Source organism: Dipodomys merriami, unplaced genomic scaffold, assembly GCF_024711535.1.
Source record: "Dipodomys merriami isolate MVZ:Mamm:240054 unplaced genomic scaffold, mDipMer1.0.p SCAF_70, whole genome shotgun sequence".
Lineage (NCBI taxonomy): Eukaryota > Metazoa > Chordata > Mammalia > Rodentia > Heteromyidae > Dipodomys > Dipodomys merriami.
The window spans coordinates 2,996,236-3,011,357 of NW_027206291.1; the positions used below are offsets into that span (position 1 = coordinate 2,996,236).

The following is a 15,122-nucleotide window of genomic DNA, read 5'->3' on the forward strand; positions in this document are numbered from 1 at the left end:
TCCTTCTTCCTCCTCAAAGTGCTCCCATGACTTTGACCACCTCTCCAAAGAGACGAAGAGCCAGGGCCAGTGTGGTCACTGATCCCAGTGCTCAGTCATCAGACAGAGCTGGGAGATAGGTGTGTGTATGCCATACACATACGCGTGTTAGGGTTAGTGTGCTTGTGTCCAGCATTCCTTTGTGCCTTTCTGCTTCTGTCATATACTCACAATATCTGTTTCTATACCAGTCCATCCACCCATTCACTTACCCAACAGTCTATCCATCTACCCATCTACCTATCCACCCATCTACCCATCCATCCATCCATCCACTCATCCATGATCCATCTACTCATCCATCTATTATCTACCCATCCATCCACCATTTACCATTCATCGTTTATCCACCCATACATCCAGCATCCTTCCATCCATTCCTCCATCCACTTCCTACCCATCTACCCACCCATTCATCTACCTGTATATCCATTCACCATCCATTCATCCATCCAGCATCCATCTATCCACCATCTACCTATTTATTCACCCCATTCATCCATCATTTATCCATTACCCATCCACCTGTCCATCTAACCCATTCATCTATCCATCCTTCCACCCATGATCCATCTACCTACCCATCCATCTACCTGTCCATCTACCTTTCTACCCACCCACCCATCCACTCATCCATCATCCATTTACCCTTTAATTATCCATCCATCCATTTATCCACCCACCCATCCATCTACTCACCTACCAACTCACCCATTCATTTACCCATCTGCCTACTCACCAGTGTCCTTGAATTCACATTGAAACCTGAAGTTCCAGTCTCATGTCCTAGGTGCTTTGCTCTCCTTGTTTGCCCTTGTTTAAAACTTCCTTCACTGACAGATGACTCCTGCCTACACTAAAAACTAATTTCCCGTAGTCCCTTTAACTTTAGCTGTGAGGCATTTAGTTGGTTTGGTTCTTCCCTCCTACCCCTTCTGGCTGTTTGTGTATCGTTCACTTAGAATATAGTTCAGTGGGCGCTGGTGGCTCATGCCTATAATCCTAGCTACTCTGGAGGCTGAGATCTGAGGATCTCAGCCAGCCCTGGCAGGAAAGTCCATAAGACTCTTATCTCCAATTATCCACCAGAAAACTGGAAGTAGCACAGTGGCTCAAGTGGTAGAGCACTCACCTTGAGCTGAAAAGCTCAGGGACAGTGCCCAGACTGAGACTACCACTACCACCACCACCACTAACTATATATATATACACGTATATATATATGTATATATATATATACATATATATATACGTGTATATATATATATAGTTTGGTGTATTTCTGTTTGCGTGAAAACTCCTAGGTCTTACTGATGTTTGTTCGCTTGATCATGGATTTCAAACCTTTGCATGGTTCAGAGTCAGGACTGTATAGGAGTCAGCCCAGCCCCCCTCTCCCCTCCCTGCACAGCTTCCTGTGCTTCAGCTCAAAGGAGCAGGTGGGCCTTCCTTCTCATTCCTTCTCTGAGCCATCCCACTCTTAACATTACAGTCCTACCTACTTCCCTGTACAGTTGGGCTGCAGGGCAGTGTATCCAACCTCTTGTTGCTAGGATGCTGTGATCACAAACCCACTGTGGGAGCAACATGGTACCTGTATCTCTCATAATAGTAGAAGATGATCTTCAGGGTAGCTTAGTACCAGCCCTACTGCTGGGTCAAGAGAAGCCATTGGTCCTCCAAGGGGTGTGCCTCTACTCTAGCTGGTGTCATTCCCTGCTTTCCCAGCAGGGTGTGCCGTTCCCCATCTCAGGCACCCTCCAGGGTGAGCACCAAGAAGCAGGACCTGAAGTTATATTGGGAGTAGGACTGAGGCGCTTGTCCTGGGGGAAAAGTCCATTTCATGTCTGTTTTGGCAGTTGTCTGTTTTCCTTCCCACCCGATCTTTCAGGGCATGAGTGACCTCTCCCTTAACTGTATTGTCCTTGTGTATAGTCAGAGATACAGACATTTTCTCTCAGTCTCTTGACTTTGCTGCTGTGTTTTCTCCCACAGGAGTTTTTCTTTTCTCTCCCACCCTCTTCTCCCTGTCTTCTTTCCTTCCTTTCTAATAGAGTCACATTAGGACGACTTTTTCCTTGTTTCTGGACATGAAGCATTCTTGCTGTGCTGGAAGGCACAGGCGTGCATGGTGGGTGTGCACTCACCGGCCTCTGCGCACAGTGTTGTCGTGATGTGGAGAGTGTTGTGGTGGAGAGAAGTTCGTCAGGCTCTGAGGCTGGGAGGCTCAAGAGTGAGGCAGAGGGCCTGTGCCGTGGTCCTGAGGCCAGACGCCAAGGTGCCACCTCAGACCTCTCTTCCCCTTTGAAGCCTCTTGGCCTCATCTAACCCTAATCACCCCACAGGCCACCTTCTCATACCTTCCACCCTGGACTTGGAGGGGCCAGTGAGGGGAGCACCACATTCCAGGGGCCAGAAAGCCTTTTCCCCCCAGTCCTTGACACCCTAGTCTCTTGTGGTGCTGTGGGGCTTCTTCCTCCATGCAGCTGCTTGCTAATCCACGTAGAGCTCACTCAGTGCCCGTGAGGGTGACCCACTGTCTCCACGAAGCCATCCACCTGTCCAGTACCACTGAGGAAAGGGCCGTCCTCCCCCCAGTGCTTCGAGGTGCCACTCTGTCACACTGCTGGCATACCTGTCCCCCCGGATCCCTCAGGTCAGCTCCCATGGAGCACTCACCCACACTTCTGTGAGCTTGGAGCTGAATGTGTGAGTGGGATCCCCTCCCGGTCCTGGTCCCCTGTCCTCCACAGCAAGGAATCTGCCATTCCTTGCTTTCACATCTTCTTCTGGGGAAGTAGAGGCACAGAATGTCCAGCCAGATGCTCATTTTGTCACAAGCCAGGCCCCAGCACCTGCCTGTTATCCTGCAGGCCCCATGTCCTTCCTTGCCTGGCCTCAAACCCGCAGCCCATCAGCCCTGACCCTGCTCTAGTCCATCGGCCCCCAGGTGTGCTGGCTTCATAGCTCAGGGCTCCTGCCCAGCAGTCGCTTGGCCCCCTGGAGGAGTAGCTTGGGTCATGGTGACCTGGTGTCTCTGTGCTGTAGTCACATGTTCCAGCTGAGCACCTGTGGCTGGCGGGCTTGACTGTGCCTCAGAGAGCAGCGATAGCGTGGCTAACAGGCTTCAGGGGGGCCAGCCTGGGTCTGTTCTGCTGCCTACGTCCGGGCCTGTACCTGCCAACCCAGGCTTGCCCCCGTTCCCATCTGTGCCTTGCCACTGCTTCCTCTCGGCCTCCTGGCATGAGTTGGGGCATTTCTGACTTGCTTTGCCAGCTCCTGCTTCCGAGGGAGGGGTGCAGAACTGTGGTAGGATATGAACACATGTCCTCAGAGCAGGCCTCGCCAGTCATCGTGGGGGTCAGCGAGCCTCCTCCTGGCCACCACTCTCCTGGCTCCTCCAGGACACATGAGGTCATTCTGCCCCTGGGCAGCTGGGAGCCATGCTGGGGACTGAGTTTTCCTATCTGAGCCCTGTCTCTGGGGTCTCAGGATGCATCCTCAGGAGGGCTGTGGGGTTGCAGATGTAAGGACTCCAGAGGAGGAATGTGGCTTTCTAGGTGGTTCCTTGACCACACTTGGCTGTCTAGGGGTGCAGAAATCCCCCACAGAGTCAGAAGCTCCAATGGCTTCAGTGCAAGGTGGCTTCCATAGGCCTGGGTGCCATGGTCACCGCCTCCTCTCCACCTGACCCTTGCAGCCCTCTGAGGACTGAGGATGGGTATGGCGTCTGGCTCTGGAGCATCCTCTCCCCTCTTCTCTGTAGCATTGCTGTTTCTTCTAACGTGTTTACTCCATTTCTCTGTCTCTGAGCAAGTATCTGCTCAAGGCCCTGGGCCTGTTCTCATTGTTGCCTTTCAAGAGCACTTTTTTTATTGTTGTTGTTGATCATGGGACTTGAACTCTGCCTGGGCACTGTCCCTGAGCTTTCTTTTTCACTCAAGGCTAACACTCTACCACTTTGAGCCACAGCACCATTTCCAGTTTTCTGGTGGTTCATCGGAGATAAGAGTCTCATGGATGTTCCTGCCTGGGCTGCCTTTGAACCACAATCTTCAGATCTCAGCCTTCTTTGTTGTTGTTGTTGTTGTTGTTGTTTTGGTTGGTCGTGGGGCTTGAACTCTGGGCTTGGGCGCTGTCCCTGCACTCTTCAGCTCAAGGCGAGCGCTCTACCGCTTGAGCCATAGCACCACTTCTAGTTTTTGAGTGGTTTATTGGAGATAAGAGTCTCATGGACTTTCCTGCCTGAGCTGGCTTTGAACCGTGATCCTCAGATCTCAGCCTCCTGAGTAGCTAGGATTACAGGCGTGAGCCACCGACGCCTGGCTTTGTGAGAGCTCTTAGTATGGAGCCTGGAGGGTGCTGAGGCCGACGCAGGGATGTGGGCAGCACTCAATGGCAAGGTATGGATGGCCTCACAGGCACTGAATTTGTAGGGTTTTATTTGGTGGGCTGTCTGCCCCCTTTTAAAAAATAATTTTTTTCTCTTTTAACTTTATTGTCTTTTGTTTATGTGCTACTGAGGAATCAAACCCAGGGCCTCATGGATGTTATGCAAAGCACTCTATCACTAAGCCACATTCCAAGCCCCTGTCTGCCCCCCACCCCCCCACTTGTTTTTTGTCAGTCATGGGCCTGAACTCTGGGCCTGGGCGCTGTCCCTCAGCTCTTCAGCTCAAGGTTAGCACTCTACTGCTTGGGCCACAGCACCACTTCTGGCTCTTTCTGCTTATGTGGTGCTGAGGAATCAGACCCAGGGCCTCATGCATGCAAGGCAAGCACTCTACCACTGAGCCACCTTCCGAGACCCTCTGCCCCTCCTTTTTTTTTGTCGGTTGTGCGGCTTGAACTCTGGGCCTGAGCGCTGTCCCTCAGCTCTTCTCAGCTCTTCAGCACAAGGCTAGCGCTCTACCACTTGAGCCACAGAGCCACTTCCCGTTTTCTAGTGGTTTATTGGAGATAAGAGTTTCACGGAGGGGGGAGGCTGGGAAGGGACGTGAAGGGTAAACCAAAGGAGGAGGCTGCAATGCTTGGTAAGAAATGTACGCATTATCCTGCCCATGTAATTGTAACCCCTCTGTACAGTATGTTCACAAAAAAAAAAAAAAAAAAAAAGAGTTTCACGGACTTTCCTGCTCGGACTGGCTTTGAACTGCAATCCTCAGATCTCAGCCTCCTGAGTAGCTAGGATTACAGGTGTGAGCCACCAGCACATGGCTTCTGCCCCCTTTCTTGATGGAAACTTTCTCCTTCAAGGGACCATGACTTCCTGTTCCTAAGAGCATTCTTGTTTTGGGTTTAAGTATATGTCTGTGATCTACTTGCAGTGAATTTTTGCATAGGGTGTGAGGCACAGGTCTAGATCCACGCTTCTGTGTGCATGTATGTTTGTGCCAGGACCTATGGTGGAAGCTTGTCCTTTCCCTGTTGAATGCTGCTGGCCTCCTGTGGAGATGGATGGGGATGGAGTTCAAGTGTGTGCGCCTACCCCATACTCACTGTGCCACTGGTCTGTGTGTCTGTCCTCATGCTAATGCCACACTGGCAGCTTATTGTCAGTTTGTCATTGTATTTAGTCTTGGATATCTTTTCCACGAAAGCCCCAAACAGGCTGACAAGACTCTAAAGCCTTTTTAGCTAGGATCCAGAACACTCTTGACTTTTTTCTTCCTCCCTCTTGTGGCTATTGTGTAATGCTCTACCCCACTGGATTTTGGTATCAGTAAGGCTGTGGAAGATTTGGCAAATATTTATAAATAAGAGGCTGTTCTTCCGGCATGTGAAAGTGGCTGAGCGTGGCTGAGACTCAGTCTTGGTGGGCTCCATGGATTGTAGAGTGTTGTCTTTTCGTGTCTCTTTTCTCCCAGTGAACAGCTGCTATGCTCTCAGCATCAGACCGTGGAGGGCAAAATGGCTTAATAGAAAAAAATTTTTTTTGGTGCCAGTCCTAGAGTTTGAACTCAGGGCCTGGGCGTTGTCCCTGAGCTTCTTTTGCTCAAGGCTGCTGCTCTACCACTTTAGCCACAGCTCTACTTCTGGCTTTTTTGGCATTCATTGGACATAAGAGTCTCATGGACTTTCTTGCCCAGGCTGGCTTTGAACCGCGATCCTCAGATCTCAGCTTCCTGAGTAGCTAGGATTACAGACGTGAGCCACCAGCACCCAACTTAATCTTTGTATTTTGAAATACTTTCATCTTGGAGTGCTGGAAGTGCAGTTTCCGTGGCTATGACTCTGTGTTCTTGGGCTCCATCTCCACCCTCTGCCTGCAGCAGGCTGCAGTGTGATGGATGAACAAGTGGGATGGTTCTGTAGGGTGCCACCATTTGTGCCACTAGTGTCCCTTTCGTGGCCCAGCTCCCTACCCAGGTTGCCAGTGGCCTGTCCCAGCCCCTCCACTTTCCTTGTCTTCTGTGACTTGGACACTATGGAGTTGCTGCTCTGACTTGGCCTGATCTGCCTGGCTTTGTGTGACATGCTCCACGCAGGGGCCAGGCTGACACTGCATGTCCCTCTGCTGGAGTCCCCTTGAGCCTGGCGCATTGCCACTAGCCAGCCTTGCCGCGGGACAGCTACTCTTGCCTGGGGCACTCAGACACTGCACCACCTTGCTCCTCAGACGCCCACCTGTTGGCTTTCATCTGTTTGTGTGTCTTTCCTGAGCTCAGTACCTCCAGGGGCTCAGTGGTGTCTCCTGACACTGCAAGGGCTTTGGAGGGTGCACTGTTCCTTCCCGCACTTCATGCTTCCATTTGGAATTGTCCAGGGAGAGGCGCCCCAGTGATCGTTCTGTGTTGTCACTTACTCTGCAGGTCACCCCATGGGGCCTCTGTCCACTTTGTCCTTTCCTCGTCTTCTCCTCCCTTCCTTCCTCTCAGGACAGATATGTCACAGTTGTCATGTGTGTCCCCCGTCCCAGCCCTGCAGCTGACCGATCTCTGCAGGAGGAGGAGACTTGAATCCATGGGCAGGCTGGGCGTGCTTCTAGTTAGAACTTGGAAACTGACTGTGTGTCACACCCCGCGTGTTGCGTTTGTCTACTCCTTCCCACGAGCACGTGTGTTCCAGGAGCTCAGTTCATGCTGATGGGCGGTGGGGGAGCCCCTCCCCTGCTCATATGTCAGGTATCCCCCACCCTGTGTGAGGTACACAGAAGGGGCGGAGGCAGGAAATAGCACATTCCTTTTGAGGCTGGCTTGAGATTTGTGGCCTAGGGAGGAGTGGGGAGGCCGGTGTCAGGTAATAGGGTGCAGGTGGGGGGACCACTTCCTCTTAGCCTGCACCAGGCCTGGGGTGGAGGTGGGCATGTGATTACATGTGACCCAGCTCTCCCAGGCTATTTTCTTTCCAAGGGTCAGCGTGGGCAGCTGAGGTGATGGGCAGCATGGTGGCCAAGGGCACTTCCACTTGGGGTCCCCAGAGAGGACATGTGCTGGCTGTTGGCAGAAAGGCTGGGGGGGGGGCGAGAAGGGCACAGGTCGTGGCAGCAGCATGGCCCAGGGGTAGGCCACAGGCTGATCTGGGCGTGGCACTGGGCTGTGTGGTATCACCTCAGGTTGCTCCAGTTGCAGCCAACGCCCCTTGAACAGATGACCCAGGTGACCCCCGGTCAGGGTCCTTTGCTTAACTGCATCTGTAGGTCTCCTGCCCTTGGGGTGTGATGGCCACAGGCTCTAGGTTGCTGCTCTGCTGGCCAAGTAACACCCAGGTTCCCAAGCATCCAGGCCCTCAGATCCTGGTGCCTGAGCTGCTGAGGTGCTGGCAGGGTGAGGGGCCAGAAGGCTTAGCTCTAGGCAGGCGATGGGGCAGCAAGGGTTGTGGGTGGTGACTGTAGTAAAGGTTTTGGGGCCTTGAGCGCCCCTGCTTAGTGTGCGTCCCCGCCTAGGGTTAAGATCTGGGAGAAGACAGTGAATGGTTGGAATGGTTGGCCCTGATGATTTTGAAAACCATCGAAGTGAAATTGAAAACATTGGAGGATTTTGCGTGTTGAACATGTATCATTTAAATGTGCAAAGACTTAAGAACCTCCCCTCCCCTCTGCCCCCGCCTCTGCCACCATCCCAGAAGTCTCCCCAGGACCCAGGGTCACAGGTCAGGCAGGGGTCCAGGGTGGCCTGAGGGCCTCAGGTGCAGGGGCAGAGGCTGGGAGGTGTCATGCCTGGCCTTTGGAGCTAAGTGCCGTATTGTCAAGGCCTTGGTGCCACACATAGCCTACGTGCTGCCCACCACCAAGCACTGAGCACTTGAGGTCCTGTTCTGGGACTACAGGTCACTGACCAGAATGGGCCTTGACCTCTGTGGGCCGGGGTCCGAGCAGCCTCTGCCATGCGTGTCCTGTGCTCTTGCCGTGTGGGGATGTGGCTGAGGGATGGCGGCTTTTCTACACTTTTTAAAAAAAATAATTTTTTTAATTGAGATTAAGTGATTACATAAATTTCACAGTATTGTGAGATAGTGATACTTAAAGTCACAAACACAGGTTAACCTTCAAAAGGCAAATTGTCATCATCATGGTCTGTAATGTTTGTGAATTCTATGAGCTTTGACAATGCAACTATTTCTTCCATATCGGGTAATACGTCCATTTATTTCCTTTTGCTTAGGGTGAGTTGTTCCCTCTTTCCCTCTCATTCTCTCCCTCCCATTGCTGCCCTTGAGTTGCTTAGTTTGCTTTCTTCAGTGTGCAGTGCAGCTGATGGGCCCCTCTGTTGTCTATTTTCCCATTTCCCTCCTCCTCCTAGCTTCCCTAGGATGTGCACATATATCTCTCTTATATGTGGTCAGGAACATGGAGTCATTTAGAAATGATATGACAAATTGATTCATACCACTTTTTTTCTTGCAGAGGCTGAGGGGTTTTGGAGGAGGCAACACTGATTGAAAAAGCTTTAGTGGCCTAAGGTTTCCAGATGTTTCCATGGTAGTAATCTGTTGACAGTAGCTCTTCTGTTCACCTCTTGCTGCTCAGGAGCTGGGCTTACTGTGGATGACGTTGACTAGGTGCTTTATCTGCAAGTTTTCGTGTTCTTGAAATTGCTGAGGATGGGCAGGTGCTGGTAGCTAACACCTGTAATCCCAGTCACTCAGGAGGCTGCCAGCCAGGGCAGTGAAGTCTGTGCAATTCAGTTATCTCCAATTAACCAGCAAAAAGCTGGAAGTGAAGCTGTGGCCCAAGCAGTAGAGTGCCCAGTCTTGAACAGAGAAGGCTGAGGGGCAGTACCTAGAACCTGAGTTCAAGCCCCAGGATTGGTACCAAAAAGAAAAGAAATTGGTGAAGGTTCAACTAAGTGGGGCGTGAAGCCAGTGCCATCGCCCTTCGTGCCCCTGTTCCCTGGTCAGTGAGATGCTGGGTATGTGCAAGTTGAGTCAATGACGTGTGTTTATACATTTTAGGAGCTGACCTTTCACAGGAGGTGCTGGACAAGAAGGCCTGACAGGAGGAAGTCCTGACAGGAAGTCCTGCCGTGTCCCCAGCAACTGTCACCCAGCCACCTCAGCCACCTGCGACCTACCAAGCAACTCAGTAAGTAAGGAGGGGGCTGCCCGCTCCATTGTCAGTTCCCATGAGGCTCTGAGAGGAGTGCGCCCACAGAGGCCCCAGGACGGAAGGGGGAGCACTCCAGCAGAGGCAGCACTCTACCTACAATGTCATCCTAGCTACTCAGGAGGCTGAGATCTGAGGATCATGGTTCAAAGCCAGCCCAGGCAGGAAAGGCCATGAGACTCTTATCTCCAATAAATTACCAAAAAAGCTGGACGTGGAAGTGGCACTGAGGCCAAATAATAGAGCGCTAGCATTGAGTGACAGAGCCAGGCTCAGAGTTCAAGCCCCAGGTCCAGAACAAAAAGACACCAAAATTACACAGAAGATGCTATGTGATTTTTTTTTTCCTTTTTCCCCTCCATGTCACAGCCTTCTGCATGCTCTGGATGCTGCAGCCCCAAGCTGCACCCCATGCTGAGCATATGACTTGACACACGTGTTTAGCACATGGCGTCTGGGTGAGGTGAAGGTGCCTGAGCCATTCTTCCCTCCCTCTCCATGGTGACAGTACTGCCAGGCCTAGCCTGTGATAGCAGCCCCGTAGCTTCTGGGGGCTGTGTGGTGGCCGTACCCCACTTTCAGTGAGTGCTGCATGTGAGGTTGATGTGCAGTGCTAGGGCAGGGGACCCCTTTACCTAGTCGCCGGCCCTTTGGGACTTCCGTGCTGTAGGGACTAGATGCCAAGAAATGGGGCAGAGCGAGAAGAGGCCTCCCACGGGCCAGTGGTCACTCCTCCTGCTACTGTCTCCTCTGGCCAAGGCCCCAAACAAGGGCACAGTATGGTCGGTACCTGTCCTGACACTCAGGTGCGAGCAGTGGGGACTGAGCAAGGCTGGTCACACACAGAGCTGACACTTGGCTGCAGGGTTCTTCTGTTTTTGTCCACGTAGCTTGTGAATTCAGGCCAAAGTCCTGAGCACCTTCTACCAGTGTGGCCTTGGTCCCCCTGGCCCTCCTGTGCACCCACCCTTGGTCTGGGGCTCAGAGTGGGTAAGCTCTGGGTCTCCCCTGCCCATCCTCACATGGTATCAATTTACTGCCCCGCACCAAGCCTGCAGCTAACACTTTGGGGGTATCTCCAGGCTCCCCACTTGCTGTACCCTGCGCTGGGCCTGAGTACCTAGGGAGATAACGAGGTAGAAGCCTGGGGCCTGTGGGGATCCGGCCTGCAGGACACCAATGTCCGCCTGCAGCCGCAGGCCAGGCCCCGCGTCCCTGTGTGTTTGCTCTGTGACCATGACAACCTGCAGTGCCACCCGTACCTGTGGAGGCTGGCGGGGGGGGGGACACCTCATTGGTGGGAGCACGGCTTCCTCTCTGATTCCAGAACCTGCTTTTGTCTGTGTGTGCGTAGGCACAGGCTCCCCAATCTCACCCAGTGGGCGGCGGGCGGCGGGCGGCGCTGGGGGATGGGGGCTGTCTCCTTACGTAATGACGCACGTTCCTGGCAGTGCCCACGGCCCAAGCTTGCACTGGTGGTGTTCACCTTAGTGGCAGAAGGGGCCCTGGGCTGGGAACCTCCTGGATGACCTGAAGCCCAGTGTCACCGAGGGACGTGGATCCTCTGCAGTGAAACTCCTGCAGGCTCTGGCCGGCTAATGGTGCGTGCTGTCACTGACTGTCACAGCACAGGAGTGCGGGCCTGCAGGCTCTGCCCACCTCTGCCCACTGGGGTTCCATCATTGGCTGACCCACACTTCCCCTTATGGCGCCCCTTCAAGCCCATCAGCCTGCTGCTCTGTCTCTGTCCCTGAGGCTTAGGCTGCTGGTTCTGTGGGGTACTCTTAGAGTAGGGGTGCTGTCCTGGGAGAGGCAGGCTGGCCAGACCATCCTGGGGGGCCTGGTGGCTCCCCCCTTTTCACTGCGTCCCCTCTTCTCCGAGATCTGAGCTCCCAAGAGCTGCCAGGCCCTGCCATTTGGCAGGAGGGTGAAGATGGCCGATCCACCAGTCCCAGGTCTGGGACTGGGGAGCAGCCAAGGGGCTTCACTTACCTGGAGCCTGGCAGGGGCTGCTTGGCAGCAGTGGTCACATTCTGTGAGGTCAGAGGTCCGAACGTGGGAGGAGTGGAGAGAATGGGGGCCGAGAATGTTCTGGTAGCACACTGAAAGGACCAGGGTTAAAGGGGTCCCTGCTTCCTTATTTTTTGGGGGAGGTGGTCTTGGGGACATGTTTCTACAGAGACAAGCTGCTGGCCACGCGGGGCTCCGTGGCTCCCTGTTGGGAAGTGCGGCCCGCAGCTGGGAGTCGTTGCAGGGCTCGGCAGGTGGGAGGCTGGGAGCAGCACCGCCGGAGACACCGCGCAGGGCCCCAGCGCTCATCAGCAAGCAAGCAGCCACTTCCCTACCCTTGGTGCCCAGTCCTCTGCCAGTCTGGCCAGCCTGTGTCCTGTCCAGGCCTCTGTCAGCACGGCCGGCCTATCCGTCTCAAACACTGTGCCATCGGGACCTGGAGAGCATCCTGGCTCTCAGCCCCACCTGCCCCCCTCCGCCATGGCCTTGCCTCAAGGCCAGTGCCAGGTGGGGGAGGCCCTGAGCTGGGGCATCACTGACAGCTATGCCGGGGGGGCTGGGAGGCAGGGGCGCCTCCTGAGGTCTGGCCCCCCCGCCCCACACTTGAGCTCCAGGCCTATGGGGCTGCAATAAAGAGACCCGCTGGCGTGGGGCAGGCAGCCCGCTCCATGTGGCCGGAAGTCACCTGCCAGTCCTGTCCCCTGTGATGGGCAGCAGCCTATGCCAGTTGCGCTCCTGGGGTGAGGAGGACCTGGCCAGACCGGCAGCCACATAGCCTTCTGTAGGATGGGGGTCATGGGGACCCCCAAACATGTGACTTCCTTTGTGTTAAACAGTGGCTTTGTTCATGTTCAGCTCATGGGTGGCATGAGTCTCCCGTAGGATTTTTAGCTGATGCAGATGGATGTGAGTGGGAGGGGCTCCCACTTTCCCTGGAGGTTACCCACATACCCTGCAGCTCCACCTCTGCCTGGCATGCTTAACCAGCAAGGGCACCTGTTGCCACTGGCTCCTCGCAGCTGACGATGCCTGGGCCTCGGCCGGGGCCTCAGGTGGGCCTCCACGCGTGGTAGTCATCCTGCACGCAGCTGGACAGCTCACCAGATGGGCCTGGTACCCGCAGCTGCCACCGCCCCAGTGCAGTGTGGTAGGGACACAGTAGTGATGGCTGAGTGTGCCTTGGTGGCTCCTGTCACAGATGACACTAGGGCACACAGTTGTTCTCTACTGATGGAGATCAAATAGCCATGAGTAATGTCTACTAAAAACAAGCCATTCCAAGCCAGACACCGGTGGCTCATGCCTGTAATCCAGGCTATTCAGGAGGCTAAGACTGGAAGGACGATGACTTGAAGGCAGCCCAGGAAGAAAGGTCTGTGAGACTTCATTTTCAGTTAACCAGCTGGAATGGAGATGTGGCTCAAGTGATAGAGCACCACTGGGGTGCAGAAAGCCTGAAGCCCTGAGTTCAAGTCTCAGTGCTGGCTCACACAAAAAAGTAAATGTAAAGTCTGGAGTGGTACCAGGCCTGGAATCCCAGGACTCGGGGCTGATGAGTGAGGCAGGAAGATCTTAAGTTCTAGACCAGCCTGGGCTTCATAGTAAGACTTTGGCTCAGAAAGCACGGACAAAGCAAACTGTTGTGTTTTTTGTTTTGTTTTGTTGTTTTTTTTAAAAGCCATTTCAAGCTAGGTACTAGTAGCTTATGTCTGAAATCCTAGCTACTCAGGAGGCTGAGATCTGAGAATCGTGATTCAAAGCCAGACTGGGCTGGAAAAAATCACCAATTAACTACCAAAAAGCTGGAAAGTGGCACTGTGGCTCAAGTGGTAGAGAGTTTGCTTTGAGCCAAAAAGCTCAGGGACAGCACTGAGGCCCTGAGTTCAAGCCCCAGTACCAGTGCGTGCATTTGCACGCATGCACGCACAAGTGCGCACACACGTCATTTCTTTTTTCTTTTTTTTTTTTTTGGTCGGTCGTGGGGCTTGAACTCTGGGCCTGGGCGCTGTCCCTCAGCTCTTCAGCTCAAGGCGAGCGCTCTACCACTTGAGCTACAGCGCCACTTCCGGTTTTCTGGTGGTTTATTGGAGATAGGAGTCTCACAGTCTCTCCTACCCGGGCTGGCTTTGAACCGCAATCCTCAGATCTCAGCCTCCTGAGTAGCTAGGATTACAGGCGTGAGCCACCAGCGCCCGGCACACACGTCATTTCAAAAGGCACACAAATAACTTGAATAAAGCTATACAGGATCTGGTTTAGCACCCTATGCCCTGCATTGCCTTGCGCATGTGCAGAGCACCTGCCTCTCCCACCACCTACCTTCCCTGTGACGCATCTTCTCCATAGCGGAAGTTCTCGTGTGAGGTGCTGCCCCCATTCTGGGTGCTGCTCTGCAGAACCTCCTGCTTACAGAGTGCAAATCCCTATATAGACCCAAACCAGCAGCAGCCAAACAAGGGTGCAGCTGCCTGAAGACCCCAGAGCACCCACTGGGCCTCAGCCTGGTCCTAGGGCTCTGCTTGCCCTGCACAGACACTGGCCTGGGCAGGTGAGCAGGGCAGGCATGGTCTGCAGGTCTGCAGCCCCCGGAGGAGGGCAGGCAGTGGAGGCCGGGCTAGAGGGGTGGAGGCAGCCTCTTCCTTGGGAGCCTGGAGGCTGGAGGAGGCCGAGCAGGAGGCAGGCAAGGGATGAGACTTGGGTGGTCTCAGCAGAGCCTGGCTGGACGCCGGCCCCGTGGCTTAGTGGGCCAGGAGGCTGGGGCTCCCCATCTCTGCAGTCAGCCACGGAGGCGGGGCTGTGGTCTGTGTCCTTAGCACCCACTGGAGACGCGCGGTGCTGACACGGTGTCGGCTGCCCCACTGAGTCTGCCTCACATGGTGCCCTAAGGAACAGGACTCAGGCCTGTCATGGGGGACTGAGGCCAGGGGTGCTCGCGTCCAGCCGCCTCCTGCAGGCAGGTGCTATGGTTTCTCTGCCCAGCTCCAGGTGATGCTCGCGGCTCCCAAGGACAGATTTGGAGTTGCTCCTGCCCCTGGTCATGCCCTCAGCGGCGCAGCCCAGGGAGCGTGTCTGGGTGGGAGGAGGTCCTGGTGCTGGTGGGGGTTATAGGAAGGGATTCGGGTACTGGGCCTGGCAGAGGGCAAGGACAATATGGACAGCTGGGGACACGGTGGCTGCTCTAATGAAGGACAGTTAGTGCCGGCATCTTTCCTCTGTAGACCTTGGTGTGTCCTGCCCAAAGCACCGCCCCCTGCTGTGCACAGAGCCCCCATGGCCCTGTGGTAACTTGGCTTTGTGACCACCCTAGAAGAAGCTGAAACCAATGGTGCACAGAGCAGAGTCCTGGCCCGGCTCTGGGCTGGGGCAGCCCCATCAGTGGACTCGCATCGAGTCCAGCCAGCACTGGGACCACACGCCAGGTCTTGGCTACTGGCCCTTTTCACAGCCCCGTGTGCGCAGGCGGGAGGGGGTGGCTCAGGGCACGTGGCTGAGAGCAGGCAGTGAGGAGGTGGGAGCAGGCCTGGGCTTC

The 15,122-nt window shown here is 54.5% G+C and overlaps 1 protein-coding gene across 2 annotated transcripts in view; it reads left to right on the plus strand.

Moving 5' to 3' along the window:
- The window catches only part of Kdm4b (lysine demethylase 4B), a 100,375-nt gene that overhangs the window by 16,311 nt on the left and 68,942 nt on the right, over positions 1–15,122 (plus strand). For both annotated transcript variants that reach the window (XM_070008358.1, XM_070008359.1), the window contains exon 2: positions 9,433–9,562. The gene's annotated coding sequence lies outside the window, so the exon portion shown is untranslated. The remainder of the gene's footprint in view (positions 1–9,432; positions 9,563–15,122) is intronic.